At 46.5% G+C, this 20961-nt stretch overlaps 1 protein-coding gene and 1 long non-coding RNA gene across 8 annotated transcripts in view; one reads left to right on the top strand and one right to left on the bottom strand.

Annotated features, from left to right (window-relative positions):
• LOC138761370 (coiled-coil domain-containing protein 63-like) overlaps positions 1–20961 on the bottom strand; it is a 135045-nt gene that overhangs the window by 95416 nt on the left and 18668 nt on the right. Inside the window, exon 1 of one of the 7 annotated variants that reach the window (XM_069933355.1) lies at positions 5519–5632. The exons of the other annotated variants lie outside the window; for them this stretch is intronic. The gene's annotated coding sequence lies outside the window, so the exon portion shown is untranslated. Of the gene's footprint in view, positions 1–5518; positions 5633–20961 lie in introns of those variants that run through there. 7 annotated transcript variants of the gene reach the window in all.
• Positions 5731–20961, top strand: part of LOC138761372 (uncharacterized) — a 48335-nt gene continuing 33104 nt past the window's right edge. The window contains exon 1 of the long non-coding RNA XR_011356279.1: positions 5731–6468. This is a non-coding gene — a long non-coding RNA (uncharacterized lncRNA). The remainder of the gene's footprint in view (positions 6469–20961) is intronic.

Genomic DNA, 20961 nt, shown 5'->3' with positions numbered 1-20961 from the left:
ACGCAGGCTGAGGTCATCAACATAAACCAGAAGAAACTCATGGTACTACACACTAAGCTGGGCCCACATGCATTCCAGATGATCCAAAACTTCACAGAGTTTGAGCCAACAATGGCCATCCTAGAAGGCATGTACCAGTCCCCGATGAACATACTCTATGCCTGGTACCTGATCAGCATCAGGGTACAGCAGCCAAGTGAGACAGCAGATGCTTACAGGCCCTGCAAGAACTGGCAAGCCCGTGCATGATCAAAGCTGAGGTGACCACTGGGGAAGTGGAGTGACTCATCCAAGATATGTGCATGCAAAGACTGTGGCTGAGGGCGACTTGGCAGAGACTGTTGGAGGAGAATAATGCTTCTCTCACCAGGATCGTGGAGGTGGTCTGCTTCCTGGAAGCTGCACCTCATCATATAGAGGTTTTTGATCCTTGCCTCCCCCATCCTCCGGCCTGGCTGACACTGACGATAGCAGTCGCTGAGGGCCCCACATGGAAGAGATGATCGCTGCTGCTAACGCAGTCTTCCGTAGTAAGTACTGCAGTGCCCAGTATGGGTCAGACAGGTGCTCCTGGAAGAACTACCCTGCGAGGAACTCACATTGCTCCCGATGCGGCAAGAAAGTCCACTTTGCTAAAGTGTGTCTCTCCAAACCCACCAGGAGCATTGCAGTCCTCTGTGATCAACCCCAGTGAAGTGCTCCTCTCAACTCTCTGGGCACCCCCATGTGCAAGTGCTGGGCAGTGCCATTGCTCCGCCTGTAACATTTGCCCGCACCAACAAAGTCACTTTTGGCCCAGCCATCAAACCATGTGGCCGCCATGTGCTCACCATCTTTCACCAACTAACTTCCTCCCACACTGATGATGTCACTTCCACCCACACCGAATTCATCACTTCCGGCCGGATCACCGAATCACGCTGAAGCCATATGTGCCCCCAGGTGCCGCCATCATGGGCTGGCTGACCCCTGCCCACTCCAAATCTGGCTCGCCCATCTCACCGACCAGATGACGAGGTCAACATGTGCATGTATGAATCTACACACTCATTACACCCTACGTTCCAAAAGATGCCCACCAACCACCACTCGCCACAGCTGGCTGGAAGCAGCGACTCAGTCCTGGAGGCGGTCCTAGCGTCCACCATGCTCAATGATAGACATTGCTGTCAACAGGGAGGTAATAAAATGCCTGTTTGATAGCAGTGGTACTAAAAGCTTTGTGCACCTGAATGTGGTCCATACGCTGGTGCTCAAAGTATACCCAGCGAACTTCACTATCACCTTTGCGTCCCAGGACTACTCCATCACAGCACTAGGGTGCTGCTCAGTGAACTTGATGGTGGGAGGGGTTCAGGTGAATGGTCATGCTTAAGCTCTGTGCCCTGGTCATCCTGGGAATAAACTGCCAGTGCCACCTCCACAGCCTCACCCTAGCCTTCAGTGGCCCACTCTCCCCCACTCACCATCCGGAGCAAAAAGTCCACCGACCATCTATGGGTACCCCCTCTATACATCTTAAACTACCTGATGCCGGACTGCAAGCCCATAGCGGCCAAGAGCAGGTGCTACTATGCAGCCGAAAGGGGCTTTATTAAGGTGCAACAGTTTCTGGTGAAAGGAGTAATAGAGCCCAGAAACAGCCTCTGGAGAACCCAGGCCTTATTGTAAAAGAGGGCAGTAAACCAAGGTTGGTCATTGACTATAGTCTGACCATAAACCAGTACACCCAGCTGGACGCCTACCTACTGCCCGCATCGCTGACATGGTCAATGAGATAGCCTAGTACAGGGTTTTCTCCACTATTGACCTGAAGTCAGCCTACCATCAGCTTCCCATTCATGCCCGGGATAAACCTTATACTGCCTTCGAGGCTGACGGATGCCTTTACCAGTTCCGCCTGGTCCCATTTGGGGTCACAGCGGGAGATGACCATATGGTAGACTGGTACAACCTAAGAGCGACCTTCCCATTCCTGAATAATGTCACCATCTGAGGCCATGATCAGCAGGACCACGATGCCAACCTGGAGATATTTCTCTGGACGGCAGAGGCACTAAAACTCATCTGTAACAGGAAGAAGTGCGAGTTCAGCACCACCTGCCTCACCATCCTGGGGTGCATTGTGGAACATGGTGTCATTGGTCCTGACCCTGAACGCATGTGCCCCCTAATGGAACTTCCCCTCCCTTAGATGTTCAAGGCCCTCCGCATGTGCCTAGGACTCTTCTCTTACTATTCCCAGTTGGTCCGATTCTTATACAAGGTTTGCCCATTGGCCCAAGACACCACTTTTCCCTCCCCACCAAGGTGCAAGTGGCTTTTGCCCGTATCAGACAAGACATCTCCAATGCCACGATGCATGCTGTGGACAAGAAGACCCCATTCCAGGTGGAGTCTGATGTCTCTGACATTGCCCTTGCTGCTACCCTCAACCAAGGGGGCCAACCCATGGCCCTTTTCTCCAGGACCCTCAACGTTTCAGAGCTCGGACATTTCACTATCGAAAAAGAGACCCAGGCGATCGTGGAAGCAGTCCACCACTGGCGCCACTATCTGGCTAGCAGTAAGTTCACCCCCCGCCCCCTTACAGACCAGCATGTGGTGGCATTCATGTTTAGCACCATCCACAGAGGCAAGATCAAAAATGACAAGCTCTTGGACTGGAGAGTCGAGCTGGCCACCTTCAACTATGACATCCAGTATAGGCCAGGGAAGCTAATTGACTCCCCTGATGCCCTGTCCCAGATCTGCGTCAGTGCGCAGTCCGAACAGCTTCAGGTGCAGCACGACACTCTTTGCCACCCGGGCATCATGCGCCTGTACCACTTCATTAAGTCCCAGAACCTCCCCTTCACTGTCCAAGAAGTCCAGACTATGACCGAGCCCTGCAGGGTCTGTGCAGAGTGCATACCATGCTTCTTCCGCCCACCACAGGCCCACGTAATAAAGGACAAGGCCCTTTGAGCGACTCAGCATCGACTTTAAGGGACCACTGCCTTCCACGAATAAGCATGTCTATTTCCTCTCTGTCATAAACGAATACTCCCATTTTCCTTTCATCATTCCTTGCCCAAACACCTCCACCGCCTCCTTTATCAAGGCACTGGCACAGACCTTCACCATGTTCGGATACCCGGCATTCATCCACAGCGACCGGGGGTCCAACTTCATGAGTGAGGAACTGCACCAGTACCTGGCAGTGCAAGGCAATACATCTAGTCGCATGACTAGCACCAACCCCAGGGGCAACTGGCAGGTTGAATGTGAGACAGGGTGATCTGGAAGTCAGTCCTCCTGGGCCTGAGGTCAAAAGGATGGTCCATCAGCTATGGCAAGCGGCCCTTCCTGAGGCGCTCCATGCCACATTGTCGCTCTTGTGCATGGCTACCAATCAGATCCCTCACAAGTGCCTTTTCTCCTTTCCTAAGAAATCAGCAATGGGCGTCTCTCTGCCAGAACTCCATAAACACGCGAGGACCAACAAATCCAACACCCCAGTCAAGCAGGTACACCTCCTTCATGTGAACCCAAATTACGCCTACATCAGATACCCCAATGGATGTGAGGACACAGACTCGACCAGGGCCTGGCACCAGTAGGTGCCCATCCCCCAACCCTGGGTACCCCTGGGCCATCCAGGATTTCCCTGGGGTCACCTCTCCACAGGGTCCCACTCCCCACAGACCCACCCCGCACCTACACCCTCATTCTGCCAGACACCATCCTGCCTGCGCTGATGGCCACCCTGGTCCCAGCCGACCCTCAGGAGGCCCTGCCCCCACTGACCACTGACCACTGACTAGGAGCCTGTCCTGCGACTGTGCCAGAGGCAATGACGACTGCTTGAACTTGTAAATAAGGTTTCAGACTACTCAGTACCAAAAACCCCGTTTCTCTCTTTTTTTCCCACCCCCCACCAAACCCCGGACTCATTTTAAGAAGGGGGTGAATGTGGTGATACAACCTCTACACTGGCCGCACTCCTACCTGCCTACTGCAGGGGGAAAACCATTGTACCTGCAGGTAGGCAGCCTGGGAGACTGGCCCCACCTGTCGGCTGTCAATCACCGGCCTATAAAGACTCGAGCCAGCCATTTTGAGAGACAGTCAGGAACATAGAGCCAGGATGGTACAGAGACCTGTTGTGTACAAGTTTAAGCTGATTCAAGCCTGTTGTACAGTCTGTGAACTTTGTGTCTGAATTCTTTGCACAGCAGTGCTCACAGTATTTAAAAATCAAGGACACAGGTTCAGTGATCTCCTTCTTGGATTCTCTCTTGGGTTGTTTATTCACAGTCTCTGCACTTTGATCACAACCTACAACTCAATCCTGAACTTCTGACCCTGCACTGAAACATTTTACATGCTTTTATTACCTTAAGTCTTGAATACTCAGTATTCTCTGGTTCACCTCATTTCCATTTCCCACAACTTTATCCTGTCCATATGATTTTATTTATGAAAATAAAACCATATAAATAGAACCAGGAGTAGGCCATCCAGTCCCTTGTGCTTGCTCTGCCATTTAGTAATAGTTTATCTTTTACCTCAGCAACATTTTCCTGCAATAACCCTTTATTTCTTGAAGGATTTAATGTTCTTGAACATATAAACCAACTAAACCTCTTGTATAGTGAATTCCAAAGATTCATTACCCTCTAAATGTGACCACATGGCTACTCAGCTCAGTCCTGACTGATCTGGTTCTAAGTGCATCAGACATTGTTCCTACATGTAGCTTGTCAAACCCAGGATGAATGTTGTCGTTTCAAATGACAGCAGCTTTTCTTCTCTAAACTCTGGAGGGTCAGGGTCCATTCTGCTTTATCCCTCCTCGGGGAACAAACCTCCTGTCCCAGAAGTTAATCTGGGTGAACCTATGTTGCACACTCTCCTTCTTTCTTTCTTTTTTTTAAAAATTTTTTATTTTTCACACCATAAATCACAATAGTCATGATATACACTTTTTCTTTCGATGGCGACACCAGACAATATTACAAGTGTAGTCTTATCAGGATCCAGCACATTTGCAGTGAAGACATCTTTCCTCTTTAACTCAAAATCTTGCACAATAAAAACCAACATGCCATTTACTTTCTTAATTGCAGTGTTTAAAAATGTGTTTATTTTCTCCACCATCTCTCCTATTTCACTCTGCAAGGAGCATTCATTTTCCTTCATACACATGTACAGAGGCTTTTATTCTTTTTCCAGGCTTCTCATAATTGCTGTCATCTATCTTTGCTTTTTTATATCAGCTCCAAGACCCTCAAGGGATAATTTTTAAATTATTCCCTTTATTTTTAAGTTTTTCATGGTCATTATCTATCTCTTTAAGTTCATCCTGTCCAACATCACATCCCCTCCCTCCACCCACTAAAACTCAAGCCTTTCCTACAGCTCATTCCCTACACCTCTGGTGTGAGGAATTGCCTGACTAACTTTTCATTCCTGCAGCCACCTCAGCTCTTTTAAAGTGCCTGTTCTAAAACTTGTCTGAACAAGATGTAGTTACCTTTTTGAATTATTTATTGTCTCAGTTCCCCATTTCCTTGGTACAGTCTCTCTAGGTCTGTAAAAGTCAAGTTGATGTGCTTATTTTTATTGACCATACCAAGCTTTAGGATTTAAAAATACTGATGTATTACCAAACAATCAATATAATGGAAACATCACTTGTACAACAGTGTGTCAGAGTATTGTGATTCATACATTACGTGTGATGGATGTCAGGACTATAACACATTTTATTGATGGATAACTCGAAAGCTGGTCATTTCTTTTTAGACACACAGCCCTTTTGGTGCACGAGCCCATGCCACCCAGTTACCCAATTGACCTACAACCCCAGAACATTTTGAAGGGTGGGAGGAAACCGGAGTTCCTGGAGGAAACACACGCAGACACAAACTGCTTACAGACCGTGCCAGATTTGAACCCCAGTCGGTGGCGCTGTAACAGTGAGCGTTGCGCTAACCGCTATGCTGACCATGCCGGCCGACAAGACTGAAAATGTGCTCGTCAGATTTTTATCAGGTGGTCTTTAGTTTTATATTTGAAGTAACACAGAAGACGAGTACAGCAGTTAATTTTACTGCTGCATCAATGGTTATTCAGGCATCCTTCTCGTCCACAGAAGCATAAAATATTTACATCACAAGTGTCCATTTGTGATGTCCATTCTTGAAACAAAAATATAGAAACATATGTGAATGTTCTGACCACCATGGATATAGAAGAGAGTGCTACACAAACGAATCCTATATTCCAACTCAAGATCCAAAACCTGCAAATTAACCATCATAGAAGCTAGTTGCTAATTCAGCCACTTTGATTCACTCCATTTGATAGCAAAAATCTGCTGAGAACAATGATACAGCAAGGACATGGATCAGTATGTGGAATTACAAAGTTGTGGCCATTACAGAGACTTGGCTGACAGAAGGACAGGATTGTCTGAACCAGGTACCGGGGTTTAGGCGTGTTAAAAGCAATAGGATGGGAGGTAAGGGTGGAGGGGGAGGTGGGGGGTGGAGTAGCCTTATAAGTCATAGACAGCATAGCAGCTGCAGATAGGGAGGACATTGTAGACGGAGTGGCTACTGAGTGGGTGTAGGTGGAAGGCATTTATAGGAAGTGAGTAATCACTGTTCTGGGAGTAGTCTTGTAGGCCCCCAAAGAGCCCTTAGTACACTGAGGAACCGATAAGTAGGCAGATTTTGGAATGGTGCAGAAATTCCTGGGTTGTTGTAATGGGAGGGATAGATAGGGAAGAATTTGTCAAGTGTGTCCAAGAAGCATTCTTGGCACAGTATGTGGACTAGCCGACTAGCAGAGAGGCCATACTGGATCTAGTACTGGGTAATGAACCTGGTCAGGTGGCAGACTGCTTGGTGGGAGAGTAACTCAGTGATAGTTTACCACAACTCTCAAGCTTTAGCATACTGTATATAGGCAGGTAATGGTTGAGTTTTGAGAACCAATTTTTAGGATATACTTTAGGGGGTCAACTATTACTTTTGACTGTGGTAAATGCCTGTGTCATTCAAGGCAATGGGAGCTCAGATGGCTGGGGAGGCAGCCCAGGACTGGGTGGTAAGTCCATATTCAGGCCATTGGAGCTCAGATGAGCAGGCAGGTGGCCAGAACAGAGTAGTAAGTCCACGTTTGGGGCATGGGGAGCTCAGATGGGTGGGTGGCAAGGACCTAGGGGAGAGTCCTCGGTTGAGGCATTGGAAGCTCTGGTGGGCAGGCGGCTGGGGCCTAGGTAAAGATCCAGGATCAAGCCATCAGGAGCTCAGGTGGGCGGCCAGCCAGGTCCTAGGCATGTGTCCGCAGTCAAAGTTTCGGGAGCTCAGAGGGCCAGGCAGCCTGGGTCTGGACCTGGCAAGAGCTCATAGTCAAGTCATCGTGAGCTCCAGTGGGCCAGGGCCAACAATGGTGGGAGTGGGGAGGTATTGACATTTACATGCGATATATGTAAAATACCAGATTTTCTGACCCGGGGGGGGGGGGGGGGGTGGCGGTCAACTTTTACATAGTATCAACTATTATGCACATATATACATTAGCCATGAACAAGGAGACAAAATGGGAACGTGTTTAATTGGGAAGGGATAATTACAATGGGATCAGACAGAAACTAGGGAGAGTAAATTGGTAACAGATGTACATGGGTATAGAGCTCGTCGAAAAAATCAAAGACTTGTTGATCCAAACCAAGACTTTTATTAGCAAAACACAGGAACTCTTCACAGGTGGCCAACCAGTCCGGAATAATCTGACCTTTAAGGCCCAGACAGTAGGCGTGGCTTAGCTCTCAGCCAATCGTTGTAAGCACAGTCTAGATACTGTAACTATATACACTATATACATTGGTGATAGATCTGTACTATCACATTCACCCCTTCTTGGAGAACTGACCCTGGAAAAAAAAACAAAAAAACGAGGGAGAGAATAAAAGGAAGGGGTAGGTTAAGGACTGTAGTGGTCAGGGGGTCTGACCATCTGGCGTGACCGCCGTGGTGCCGGGATTGGGGTTGCTGGAGTGGTGTCGCCAGTGGGCTCGTCGGGTGCGACCGCTCCTTCGCTCAATTCCCCAGTCGTGTTGTCGGCAGGGTGGCCCGGGTCGTTGGGGTGCTGTTGGTCCTTCTGTTGCGGCACGGGGCCTGGGGAATAAAGGGTTGGGGAAGGTTGGGTTGGGGGGTTTGCTAGGTCTACCGTGTCCTGAGCTAGGTCCCGCACCGAAACAGTGTCCTCCCGCCCGTCTGGGAACTCAACGTAGGCATAATGCGGGTTCGCGTGGAGTAGAGTCACTCGGTTGACCAAGGGGCCGTTCTTTGAGTGCCGGACGTGGCGTCGCAAAAGGACGGGGCCAGGGACGGTGATCCATGCCGGTACAGTGGTTCCTGATTCGGATTTCCTCAGGAAAAGGAACATCCTTTCGTGGGGGGTGGCATTTGTTGCGGTACATAGGAGGGAGCGGATGGAGTGTAAGGCACTAATGAGAACCTCCTGCCAGTGAGAGGTGGGGAAACCTTTAGACCAGAGAGCCAGTGTAACCGCTCTCCGTATGGTGGCATTCTCCCTCTCGACTTGGCCGTTACTGCGTGGGTTATAGCTCGTGGTCCTGCTTGAAGCAATACCAGACTCCAGAAGGTACTGTTGCAGCTCTGCGCTCATGAATGAGGACCCCCTATGACTGTGGATGGAATTGGGGTACCGGAAAATGGCGAAAGTACTGTGAAGGGCCTGTATCACTGAGGTGGCAGTGGTGTCTGGGCAGGGCACAGCGAACGGGAAGCGGGAGAACTCGTCGATGGCCGTAAGGATGTAGGTATTACGGTTGGTCGACGGTAGGGGCCCCTTAAAGTCTACGCTAAGACGTTCAAAGGGGCGGGTGGCTTTGATAATGTGGGAGTTATCCGGACGGAAGAAGTGGGGCTTGCAATCAGCGCACACCGAACAGGCTCGGGTCAAGGAGCGGATCTCCTCGACTGTGTAGGGTAGGTTGCGCGCCTTCACAAAGTGGGCAAACCTAGTGACCCCTGGATGACAGAGCGCCTCATGGAGTTTCTGTAGTCTGTCCATCTGTATGCTGGGGTATGTCCCCCTGGAGAGCGCGTCAGGCGGGTCGTTGAGCTTACCAGGCCGGTACAGGATGTCATAGTTAAAGGTGGAGAGTTCGATTCTCCATCTGGCGATTTTGTCATTTTTTATCTTACCACGCTGGGTGTTGCTGAACATGAAGGAGACCGCGCGTTGATCAGTCAACAGTGCAAAGCGCCTCCCAGCGAGGTAATGTCTCCAACGACGCACCACTTCAACTATGGTCTGGGCCTCCTTCTCAATCGAGGAGTGTCTACTCTCTGGACCCTGGAGGGTTCTGGAGAAGAAGGCTACAGGCCGACTGGCCTGGTTCAAGGTGGCTGCCAGGGCGAAATCGGATGCATCGCTCTCAACTTGAAACGGGACAGACTCATCGATCGCGTGCAGCGTCGCAGCGGCGATGTCGGATTTGATTCGATCAAAAGCTGCTCTGGCTTTGGTCGAGAGGGGAAAGGAGGTGGTCTTGATAAGAGGACACGCCTTGTCGGCGTAATGTGAAACCCATTGGGCGTAATACGAGAAAAGGCCCAGGCAGCGTTTGAGCGCTTTCTGGGTATGGGGGGGTGGGTGGGGGTAAGTCCATTAGGGGACGCATGCGGTCAGGATCTGGCATGACTATCCCGTTCTCCACCACTCAACCTAGAATCGCGAGTCGTGTGGTCCGGAAGACACACTTGTCCAAATTGTAAGTCAGGTTCAGCCGACGGGCAGTTTGAAGAAATTTGTCTAGGTTGGCGTCGTGGTCCTGCGTGTCGTGGCCGCAGATGGTGATATTGTCCAGATACGGGAAGGTAGCGGTTAGCCCGTTCTGGTCAACCATCCGGTACATTTCCCGCTGGAAGACCACGACACCATTCGTGACCCCGAACGGTGCCCTGAGAAATTGATATAGCCGCCCATTCGCTTCAAAGGCCGTGAATGGTCGGTCCTCACAGCGGATTTGGAGCTGGTGGTAGGCCGAACGTAGGTCAGTGGTGGAGAATATGTGGTATTGGGCGATCTGGTTCACCACATCCGTGATGCGTGGCAGGGGGTACGCATCCAGGAGCGTGAAGCGGTTAATGGTCTGGCTATAGTTGACCACCATCCGTAGTTTTTCCCCGTTCTTGACAACCACCACCTGGGATCTCCAGGGACTTGAACTGGGTTCGATGATGCCCTCATCCAGCAATCTACGCACCTCACTCCTAATGAATTGCCTGTTTTCGTAACTATATTGCCGACTTTTGATGGCCACAGGCTTCCAGCCAGGGGTGAGGTTTGTGAAGAGTTCTGGCGGGGCAATCGGAGTGTGGAAAGGCCGCAGGATTGGCCCCGGGGCATGGGGGCCGGTTTCTCGGGTGCTTCGGGGGTGGGTCAATGGCAGACCGAGAGGGGGACGTGGGGTCCCCCAAAGTGCAGGGACACCGTTCGGAACTGATACTGAAAGTCTAATCCCAGCAACACTGGGGCGCACAATTGGGGAAGGACAAATAATTTGAATGGGTGACCGTTACGCCCTGTACTTCCAGCGTGGCGATGCAATACCCCTTTATCCCGGTCGAGTGCGACCTCGTCGCTAATGAGATCCTCTGGGTAGTGTGGATAACGTCAAGTCCCCAACGGAGGGCCAGATCTGGCTGGATAAAACTGTCAGTTGACCCAGAGTCAAATAAGCAATTGGTGTCGTGTCCATGCACTTTAATCAGTTCCATTGCTCTGGTGAGGGGATGAGAGCATTGCTGGTTTAGTGTTATTGAAGCAGTTGACAGGGGAGTTCAGCGTGATGACGTCACGCAACGGGATGATGTCACGCAACGGGATGACATAATAGACGTTGTCAACGCTGGAGGAGCAGGTTGGAGGACCTCCCGGAAGTGCTGTTGTGGCGGCGTCGGCAGATGAAAAGTAAGTAGTGGGGTTTGTAGTTGCTCGCGGTTGGTGGTGGGTAAGTCGTCGGTCGCGGCGGTCGGGCCCCGGCGGTCGTCAGCGATGGACGCTAGGGTGAGTACCTGGTTGGCCGCGGCGGGTCCCCAGTCGGTCGTGGTGGCCGCATCAGTGGCGGCGTAGGCAGCGACAGACGGGGAGCGGGCAGCAGCAGCAGTCGCGTCGGCTGCGGGTGTGGCTGTGGCGGCGGCAGCGTCAGCCCCGGGGGTGGCTGTGGTGGTGGCAGCAGCAGCGGTTGCACAGTCGGGACCGAGGCCGGGTCGAGTGTTCCGCACGGGGGCGAAAGGCGGGCCAACACCATGGTTGTGAGGGTGGGCTGCCCCTTCCGGGTTCGGCGTCTCCGTGACATCAGGCGTTGCCGTGCAGGGAAGCCCTCGCTCTCATTGGACGAGAGCTCTGAGGAAGAGGAGTTTGAATGGGATAGTGGCGATTGGGCTTCAAACAAGGCACTGTGTTTGCCGGTGGCCATTTTAGACCTACAGACTGCAGCAAAGTGGCCCTTTTTAAGGCACTTCTGGCACCTGGCTTTTATTGCTGGGCACTGGGACCTACTGTGCTTGTCCCTCCCGCAGAAATAACATTTTGGATTTGCACGGGGCAGTGTAGCAGCAGACGACAGGCCGTCAGTATCTCGGGGGGTGGTAGGGTAGAAGGGCACTCTACTCACATCAGAATGAGGGGTCCAGTCCCTAGAGAACTCGTTGGACTTTAAGGCTGCATCCTCCATTGTGAATGCAATCCGGGCCACGTCCTCTAGTTTTTCTACCCCTTGCTCGAGCAAGCGCAGCCTCACTTCATTCGATCAGAGCCCGGCCACATTGGCATCCCAGACGCGGTCGCTAGTGATCTCGGCAGCAGTTTTGTCCACAGAGTTACAGTCCTTTCCCAACGCCTTTAATACTTGTAAATATGTCCTGCTGGACTCGCCGAGCTGTTGCTTCCTCGACGCAAGCACGAGCCGGGCATGAACTCTGTTCACCGGTTGATCATACAGTCCTTTCAGTACCTTTATGGCTGTGGTGTAAGTGGTCTCATCCTGGATGTTCTCGTAGACTCTCAAGGACACCATAGACAGCAATGCTGTTAGACGCTGGTTATCCTCCTCTACCTGAATGAATCTCAGGAAGTTTTCAAAGTTCAGCAGCCAGAACTTAAAGGCTTTGAAGGCTGTAGCTGACTGTGGGTCGATATCAAGTTTTTCTGGCCGAGCTTAACACTCCATCCCTTTCAAAAAAAATTCTTTTTGCTAATAAAATTGTAGAGCTCGTCGAAAGAATCAAAGACTTGTTGATCAAAACCAAGGCTTTTATTAGCAAAAGACAGGAGCTCTTCACAGGTGGCCGACCAGTCCGGAATGATCCGACCTGGCTAGGGACACAACCCTTTAAGGCCCAGACAGTAGGCATGGCTTAGCTCTCAGCCAATCGCTGTAAGCACAGTCTAGATACTGTAACTATATACACTATATACATTGGTGATAGATTTGTACTATCACAATGGGAGAAAGCACAGAAATAATGTAGAGGATATTTAGGGACAACTTGCGTGGGGTTCAGGTTAGATTTGTCCCAATGAGACAGGGAAAAGATGGTAGGAAAAGGGTCCGGAGTTGACAAAACAGGTGAGGCAGCTAGTTAGGAGGAAGAAGGAAAAGGAAGCATACATTAGATTCAGGAAAGCAGGAAGCAGGAAGGGCTCATGAGGGTTGTATGGTAGCCAGGAAGGAAATTAGGAGAGCTCGAAGGGGGCATAAGAAGGCCTTGGCAAGTGGGATTATGGAGAACACCAAGGCATTCTATGCGTTCGTGAAAAACAGAAGTTGACAAAATGAAGGTAGGGTAGCTTAAGGATGAAGGAGGCAACATGTGCCTGGAGGTAGAGGAGGTTGGGGAGGTCCTAAATTAATACCTTACTTCAATTTTTCTTTGACTTGGCTTCGCGGGCGAAGATTTATGGAGGGGTAAAGTCCACGTCAGCTGCAGGCTCGTTTGTGGCTGACAAGTCCAATGTGGGACAGGCAGACACGGTTGCAGCAGTTGCAAGGGAAAATTGGTTGGTTGGGGTTGGGTGTTGGGTTTTTCCTCCTTTGTCTTTGACAGTGAGGTGGGCTCTGCGGTCTTCTTCAAAGGAGGTTGATGCCCGCCGAACTGTGAGGCGCTAAGATGCACGGTTTGAGGCAATATCAGCCCACTGGCGGTGGTCAATGTGGCAGGCACCAAGAGCTTTCTTTAGGCAGTCCTTGTACCTCTTCTTTGGTGCACCTCTGTCTCGGTGGCCAGTGGAGAGCTTGCCATATAACACGATCTTGGGAAGGCGATGGTCCTCCATTCTGGAGACGTGACCTACCCAGCGCAGTTTGTTCTTCAGCAGTGTGGATTCGATGCTGTCGGCCTCTGCCATCTCGAGTACTTCGATGTTGGAGATGAAGTCGCTCCGATGAATGTTGAGGATGGAGCGGAGACAACGCTGGTGGAAGCGTTCTAGGAGCCGTAGGTGATGCCGGTAAAGGACCCATGATTCAGAGCCAAACAGGAGTGTGGGTATGACAACGGCTCTGTTTACGCTAATCTTTGTGAGGTTTTTCAGTTGGAAGGACCTTGATCAGTGTGAGGTTGGAATAGAACAGGTTTGTATGTTGGATCTTCTTAAAGACATTAACATTGATAAGTCCTCGGGGCTGGAACACTATATACCCCAGTTTGCTGTGGGAAGGGAGGGAAAAGATACCCGGGAAATTGGCTACAATCTTTACATCCTCCTTGGCCACAGGGAGGTGCCAGAGGATTGGAGAATGGCAAATGTGGTTCCCTTATTTAAAAAAGATAATAGGAAGAATTCTGGGAATTATAATCCAGTGAGCCATAGATCAGTGGTGTGCAAACTATTGGAGAAAATTCTGAAGGACAGAATATATCAGCATTTTGGAGAAGTACAGTCTTCTCAGGGATAGTCAGCATGGCTTTGTGAGGGGAAGGTCATGCATCATGTTTCTAATTTAGTTTTTTGAGGAGGTAATAAAAGAAATTGATGTGGACAGAAGATATGGTCTATATGCATTTTATTAAGGCATTTGACAAAGTCCCCCATGAGACTTGTTCAGAAAGTCATGAGTGGGATCCATGGAACCATGGCTCTGTGGATTAAAAATTGGCTTGCATGTGGAAAGTAGAGAGTAGTAGTGGACGGAAAGTATTCTGCTTGGAGGTCAGTGATTAGTGGAGTTCTGCAGGGAATCTGTTCTGGACCCCCTGCTTTTTGTGATTTTTAGATAAAGAAGCCAAAAGATGGGTCAGTAAGTTTGCACATGATATGAGGGTTTGGAGTTGTGGAGAGTGCTGAAGGTTATCATAGGTCACAAAAGGATTTATTAAGGGATACTGGGCCTCATTAGTCAGGGGATTGAGTTCGAGTCGAGAGGACATGTTGCAACTCTACAAATCTCTGGTGAGACTACACATTGAGTATTGTGTTCAGTTCTGGTCACCTCATTATAAAAAGGATGTGGAATCTATGGAGAGGGTGCAGAGGAGATTTACCAGGATGTTGCCTGTGTTATGAGGCAAGGTTATCAGAGCTGGAACTTTTCTCTTTGGCGCATTGGAAGATGAGAGGTGACTTCATAGAGGCCTACCAGATTCTGATAGGCATAGATAAGGTGGACAGCCAGCACCCTTTTCCCAGGGCAGGAATAACAAACATCAGAGGACATCTGTACAAAGTGAAGGGAGGGAAGTTTAGGGAAGGCATCAGAGGTGCAGATTTTTTTTTAAATATAGAGAGTTGTGGGTGCCTGGAGTGTCTTGCCAGGGATGGTGGTGGAGGATGAAACAGGGGGATTAAGAAATGGAGACAGGCTCATAGATGAAAGAAAAATAGAGGATTATGAGATAGGAAGGGCTTTTTACTTTTTTTGGTAGGAACACGTAGGTCGACACAACATCGAAGGGACGAAAGGCCTGTACTGTGCTGTAATGTTCCATGTTCTGAAGACTATGGAACCAAATCTCAGCTGCAGGACTGGATTTTTAAAAATGTGTCTTTCAACTACCCTCTCAAGAATAATTAGAGATCGGCAATAAATCTTCCCCTGACATGAAGTGTTTAGATTCTGAAAAGTGAATTTTAAAAAATTAAGATTTTTCAAGTGTGCACCAAAATACCATGATGAGCTTTTCTGCTTCCAGGGCAGTAAGTTCCAGCACCCACCATCCTCTGGGTAAAAAATACATTTCCTCATCCTTCTACCAACATATTTAAACCAAGGCTAAATGGTGACTGATCCCGCAGTTAATGATTCTTTTAATTATCAAGGCACTTCATACCTTTGTCTACCTCAATTAAATTTTCATTCATTAAAGTTGAACCAAGAATAAACCCAGCCCACAAACCTTTTCTCATTCATATCGGACGTTTTCTAGTTCTAGCCACATCCTCACAAATTTGTTTTTCTGTCATGTGGTGACCAGACTGTGAGTGCTCAAAACCAATGGGTGTAAACCACAGTTCCACCATAATATCTCGCTACTCATATTCTTTGCCAAGGATAATTAAGGAAAACATTGCAGAAGGCTTTTTATCAAACATGTCTGCTCCACTATCTATGTAGATCCATAGGCATACGCTCCTGGATCCCACTATTCCTCAACATTTCCTCATTTGTTGTACAATTATTTTGCATTATTGCATCCCTCAAAGTGCATTCCCTTGGATGAGATTTCTTTGGCTATTTTTCATGGTCAACAGACCAGACCATCCATAACCTTCTGTACTCAAAGGCTTTCCTCCTCATGGTCAATCACTTAATTCTTGAATTATCTAAAAATATCTTTATTCTATCTCCTATGCATTCACTTCGAGAGAAATAGAATACAAGAGCAGGGATGTGATGTTGAGGCTTTATAATGCGCCAGCGAGACCTCACATGGAGTATTGGGAGTAGTTTTGGGCTCCTCATTTAAGAAAGGATGTGCTGACCTGAGGGTTCAGAGAAGGTTCACAAGGATGATTCTGGGAATGAAAGGGTTATCATAGGAGGACCATTTGACAATTAGCCTGTACTCACTGGAATTTAGGAGAATGAGGGGGAATCTCATTGAAACATTTTGAGTGTTGGAAAGCATGGACAGAGTAGACATAGAAAGGTTATTTCCCGTGGTGGGAGAGTCAAGGACAAGAGGACACAACTTCAGAATTGAAGCTGTTAATGAAGTAAGACACAAGCTACAATGCTCCCGTGAACAGTATTAATAGAATATAATTTAACTGCATTCCAGATAGCGATCTATCTAGATATTATAGTTGGCTACGTATTGTAATGACAGGTGTGGATTTTGACCAGTTGAAATGCCTAATAAGAAGCCAAAAAACTGAGGAACTATGCAGTCGCCCCAGAGACCTACCCCACAGACTGAAATCTCAACCACGCCTGAAATCTCACTGGGCAGTTCATCATCCAGCCATGAAGAACCAGGAATTGACATTGAGGAATCAAAGCTAGAAGTGCTAACTGCAATACGTAAAGATATCATAGAGACCTATTAAAATAGAGACAAGATCATATAATCAGAGACATTTTAGCCTCCCCCAAGTCAGAGCTATAGACTGTAAAAATTTAACAGGTACATGGATGGGAGAGGTACGGAGGTGCAGGTCAGTGAGACAAGGCAAAAGAAAAAAATGATATGGCACAGACAAGAAGGATCAAAGGAGCCTGTTTATGTGCTGTAGTGTTCTAATACTGTGGCTGCATGGATGCCAGAGAATGCTATGAGGTAAAACAGAAGGGGATGACTATCTACAAAAGTGGTCCGTACCTGGGCAGCATTCAACGATGTCAGACAGGAACTGCAAACTCTGGAGGGGGTCCAATATGGGCCATTTTACTCAGCCCTACTACAGATTACCAACAGCGGTGAGGTGAAGGATTTCCTCTCAGCAGAAGAAGCAAGAGAATTTGTCAAGATGTTGAAAAGCAATTGAATGGTGTGAGTGCAATGGAGCATGGCCACTTGTTGTGCATTCTTATTTAAATTTGCAGTTATTAAACTTGTTAAGTTATTAAAGCATAATTCCAAGATGTATATAGTTATGGCAACATTACTGTTGAATTTATATTCAGACTTATTGGGCTGAATGACGCAGAGTTGACTGAAGTGCCTTACAATGTGCCTGTGAATCTAATTCAAAGTTCTCAGGAGGGATGGTTATGTTTCTTTTTGCTTAGGTTCACTCTCCAAGCCCTTAGCATTTAGGTGTAAGGATGTTTGGACCACGTGGATTTAAGAAGTAGTTCTCAACCTTTTTCTTTCCACTCACATACCATTTTAAGTATTCCCTATCCCATTGGTGCACCGTGATTAGTTTGCTTAAGGTGGTATGTGGGTGGAAAGAAAACATTTGAAAACCACTGTTTTAATCATACCTAATTGGCTCATTAGTGCACTGTTTCATAACTCCAAAGGAAATGGGCCAATAACAATTTTTCTCAAGAAAATATTTCAGTAACAATTGGGACTAGAGCATTCTCAACCTTCCTTTCCCACCCACATATCACCTTAAGCAATCCCTTACTAATCACAGAGCACTTATGACAAAGGGATTACTTAAAGTGGTATGTGAGTGGAAAGAAAAAGGTTGAGAACCACTGATTTAAAGTGTTGTCCCCATCTGGCTTAGTTTTTGTGGTAATACGACCACCAGCCTATTGCAGGGGGCAATCTCTGTACCTGCAGGAAGACCACCTAAGGAGCTGACTCCACCAGGCCAGCTGTCAATCCGCCGACCTGAATATAGACCTGAGCTGGCCCCTCCCAAGCCAGTCACACAGGCAGCCACCAAGGCATGAACTGATTGATGTTCAGACTTTTACTGGAATAAAGCCTGTTGTACAGTCTTTCGAGTTTTGTGCTTGCTCGCTGCTACCTCAGTGCACCACAGTTTTAACATGGGAACAAGCATAGAAAGTATGTGGATGTGTCTGCAATTCTGTTTGTATTTGTTTGGGGGGGGGGGGGAGAGGGGAAGGAACCACCTTGGCGCTCATACTCAATTATGGCGTTATAGATCACAAAAGTCAAAATGAATAACTCAATGAATCCAGGCACTCATGGTGGGGGGATGCCAGTTGGAATACGAGAAGTCCTATCAAAAGATCAGAAGTCTTCTCCCATCTGAACCAGTTAAAAACTGATATAGTCGTATTCTTACAGAAGACTCACTTTCGAGGTTCAGGAGCAAGTCAGGTCTTTCATTTGAATTTCAACTCTAAATCATGAGGGTTGTTATTTTAGTAAATAAAAGTAATGTGATGGCAGACAGAAATGGTAGATATATTATAGTAGCAGGTAAGCTTTTGCAGAAGCAGGTGCCACAAGTCAATATTTATGCACCCAACATCTAATTTGCCAACAAAGTTATTAAGTAGGCTTCCCTTGTTGGATACCCACACAGTAATTTTTTTTTTTTTCACACCATAAAACACGTTAGCCATGATATACACCTTTTCATTTTCACACATATACAGTGACTTTTTCTCCACCCCCCCTCCCTCCTCCCAAGCCACCCCCCCACCCCCCCCTCTCATCCATTTTAGGTATACAATCTAGGTTGCATTAAGTCAGTCAGACAATGTTGTCATTCAACAAAAAAACACCAGAAATTCTACTGAGTCCATTCTTTTCTTTTCTTCTCCTTCCATCAACTTAGGTAATGTTTGTTCCCGGTAGGTTTTCGCTATTGTATTTAATGTAAGGCTCCCATACTTGTTCGAATATTTCAATATTATTTCTTAAACTATATGTTATTTTTTCTAATGGAATACATTTATTCATTTCTATATACCATTGTTGTATTTTCAAATTATCTTCCAATTTCCAGGTTGACATAATACATTTTTTTGCTACGGCTAGGGCTATCTTAACAAATCTTTTTTGTGCATCTTCCAAGTCAATTCCAAATTCTTTATTTTTTATGTTACTTAGGAGAAAGATCTCTGGATTCTTTGGTATATTGTTTTCTGTTATTTTATTTAATATCTGATTGAGATCATCCCAAAATTTTTCTACTCTCTCACATGTCCAGATTGCATGAATTGTTGTTCCCCTTTCTTTTTTACATCGAAAACATCTATCAGATACTGTTGGGTCCCATTTATTTAACTTTTGCAGTGTAATGTATAGTCTGTGTAACCAATTATATTGTATCATACGCAGCCTCGTATTGTATTTCTCATCATTCCAGAACATAATTTCTCCCATGTTTCCTTTTTTATCTTTATATTTAAATCTTGTTCCCATTTTTGTTTAGTTTTACCATTTGTTTCCTCATTCTCCTTTTCTTGCAGTTTAATATACATATTTGTTATAAATCTTTTGATTAACATTGTATCTGTAATCACATATTCAAGGTTACTTCCCTCTGGTAAACTCAAATTGCTTCCTAATTTATCTTTCAAGTAGGATCTCAGTTGGTAATATGCCAGCGCTGTATCTCCAATTATATTGTATTTATCTCTCATTTGTTCAAAGGATAAGAATCTACTTCCTGAAAAACAATTTTCTATTCTTTTAATCCTTTTTTTTCCCATTTTCTAAAGGAAAGGTTGTCTATTGTAAAAGGGGGTAGCTTATTTTGCGTCAATATTAGTTTTGGTAATTGATAATTTGTTTTATTTCTTTCTACATGAATCTTCTTCCATATATTGAGGAGATGGTGTAATACTGGAGAAGTTCTATGTTGTATCAATTTTTCGTCCCATTTATATAATATGTGTTCAGGTATCTTTTCCCCTATTTTATCTAATTCTAATCTCGTCCAGTCTGGTTTTTCCCTTGTTTGATAAAAATCTGATAGGTACCTTAATTGTGCGGCTCTATAATAATTTTTGAAGTTTGGCAATTGTAAGCCTCCTTGTTTATACCATTCTGTTATCTAGTGCTATCCTCGGTTTCCCCCCTCTCCATAAAAATTTCCTTATTATTTTCTTTAACTCTTTGAAGAATTTTTCTGTCAGTTATATTGGCAATGCCTGAAATAAGTATAGTATCCTTGGAAAAATGTTCATTTTAATACAGTTTATCCTTCCTATCAGTGTTAGTGGTAGCTCTTTCCAATGCTCTAAATCGTCCTGTAATTTTTTCATTAGTGGATTGTAATTGAGTTTATATAATTGGCCTAGATTTTTGTTTATTTGTACACCTAGGTATCTTACTGCCTGCATTTGCCATCTGAATGGGGATTCTTTCTTAAATTTTGAGAAATCCGCATTATTCATAGGCATTGCTTCACTTTTATTTATGTTTATCTTGTATCCCGACACTTCTCCATATTCCTTCAATTTCTTATATAGTTCTTTTATTGATAGTTCTGGTTCTGTTAAGTACACTATCACATCATCCGCAAATAGACTGATTTTATATTCCCTGTCTTTTATTTTTATTCCTTTTATATTATTATCTATTCTTATCGATTCTGCTAGTGGTTCTATAGCTAGCGCAAACAATAATGGTGATAGTGGGCATCCCTGCCGCGTTGACCTGCTTAAGTTAAATTGCTTTGATATATATCCATTTACTGCCACTTTCGCTAACGGTCCCTTATATAATGCTTTAATCCAATTAATATACTTCTCCGGTAAACTGAATTTTTGCAATACTTTGAACAAATAATTCTATTCTACTCTGTCGAAGGCCTTCTCTGCGTCTAAAGCAACTGCTACTGCAGGTGCTTTATTTCCTTCTACTGCATGAATTAAGTTCATAAATTTACAAATATTGTCTGTTGTGCGTCTTTTTTTGATAAATCCAGTTTGGTCTAAATTTACCATTTTCGGTACCTGTTCTGCTAATCTGTTTACTAATAGTTTAGCTATTATCTTATAATCTGTGTTTAGCAAAGATATTGGTCTATATGACGCTGGTGAGAGTG

This window comes from Narcine bancroftii, chromosome 4 (assembly GCF_036971445.1).
Source record: "Narcine bancroftii isolate sNarBan1 chromosome 4, sNarBan1.hap1, whole genome shotgun sequence".
In the NCBI taxonomy this organism is placed as follows: Eukaryota; Metazoa; Chordata; class Chondrichthyes; order Torpediniformes; family Narcinidae; genus Narcine; species Narcine bancroftii.
This window is presented reverse-complemented; position numbering and strand designations above follow the sequence as displayed.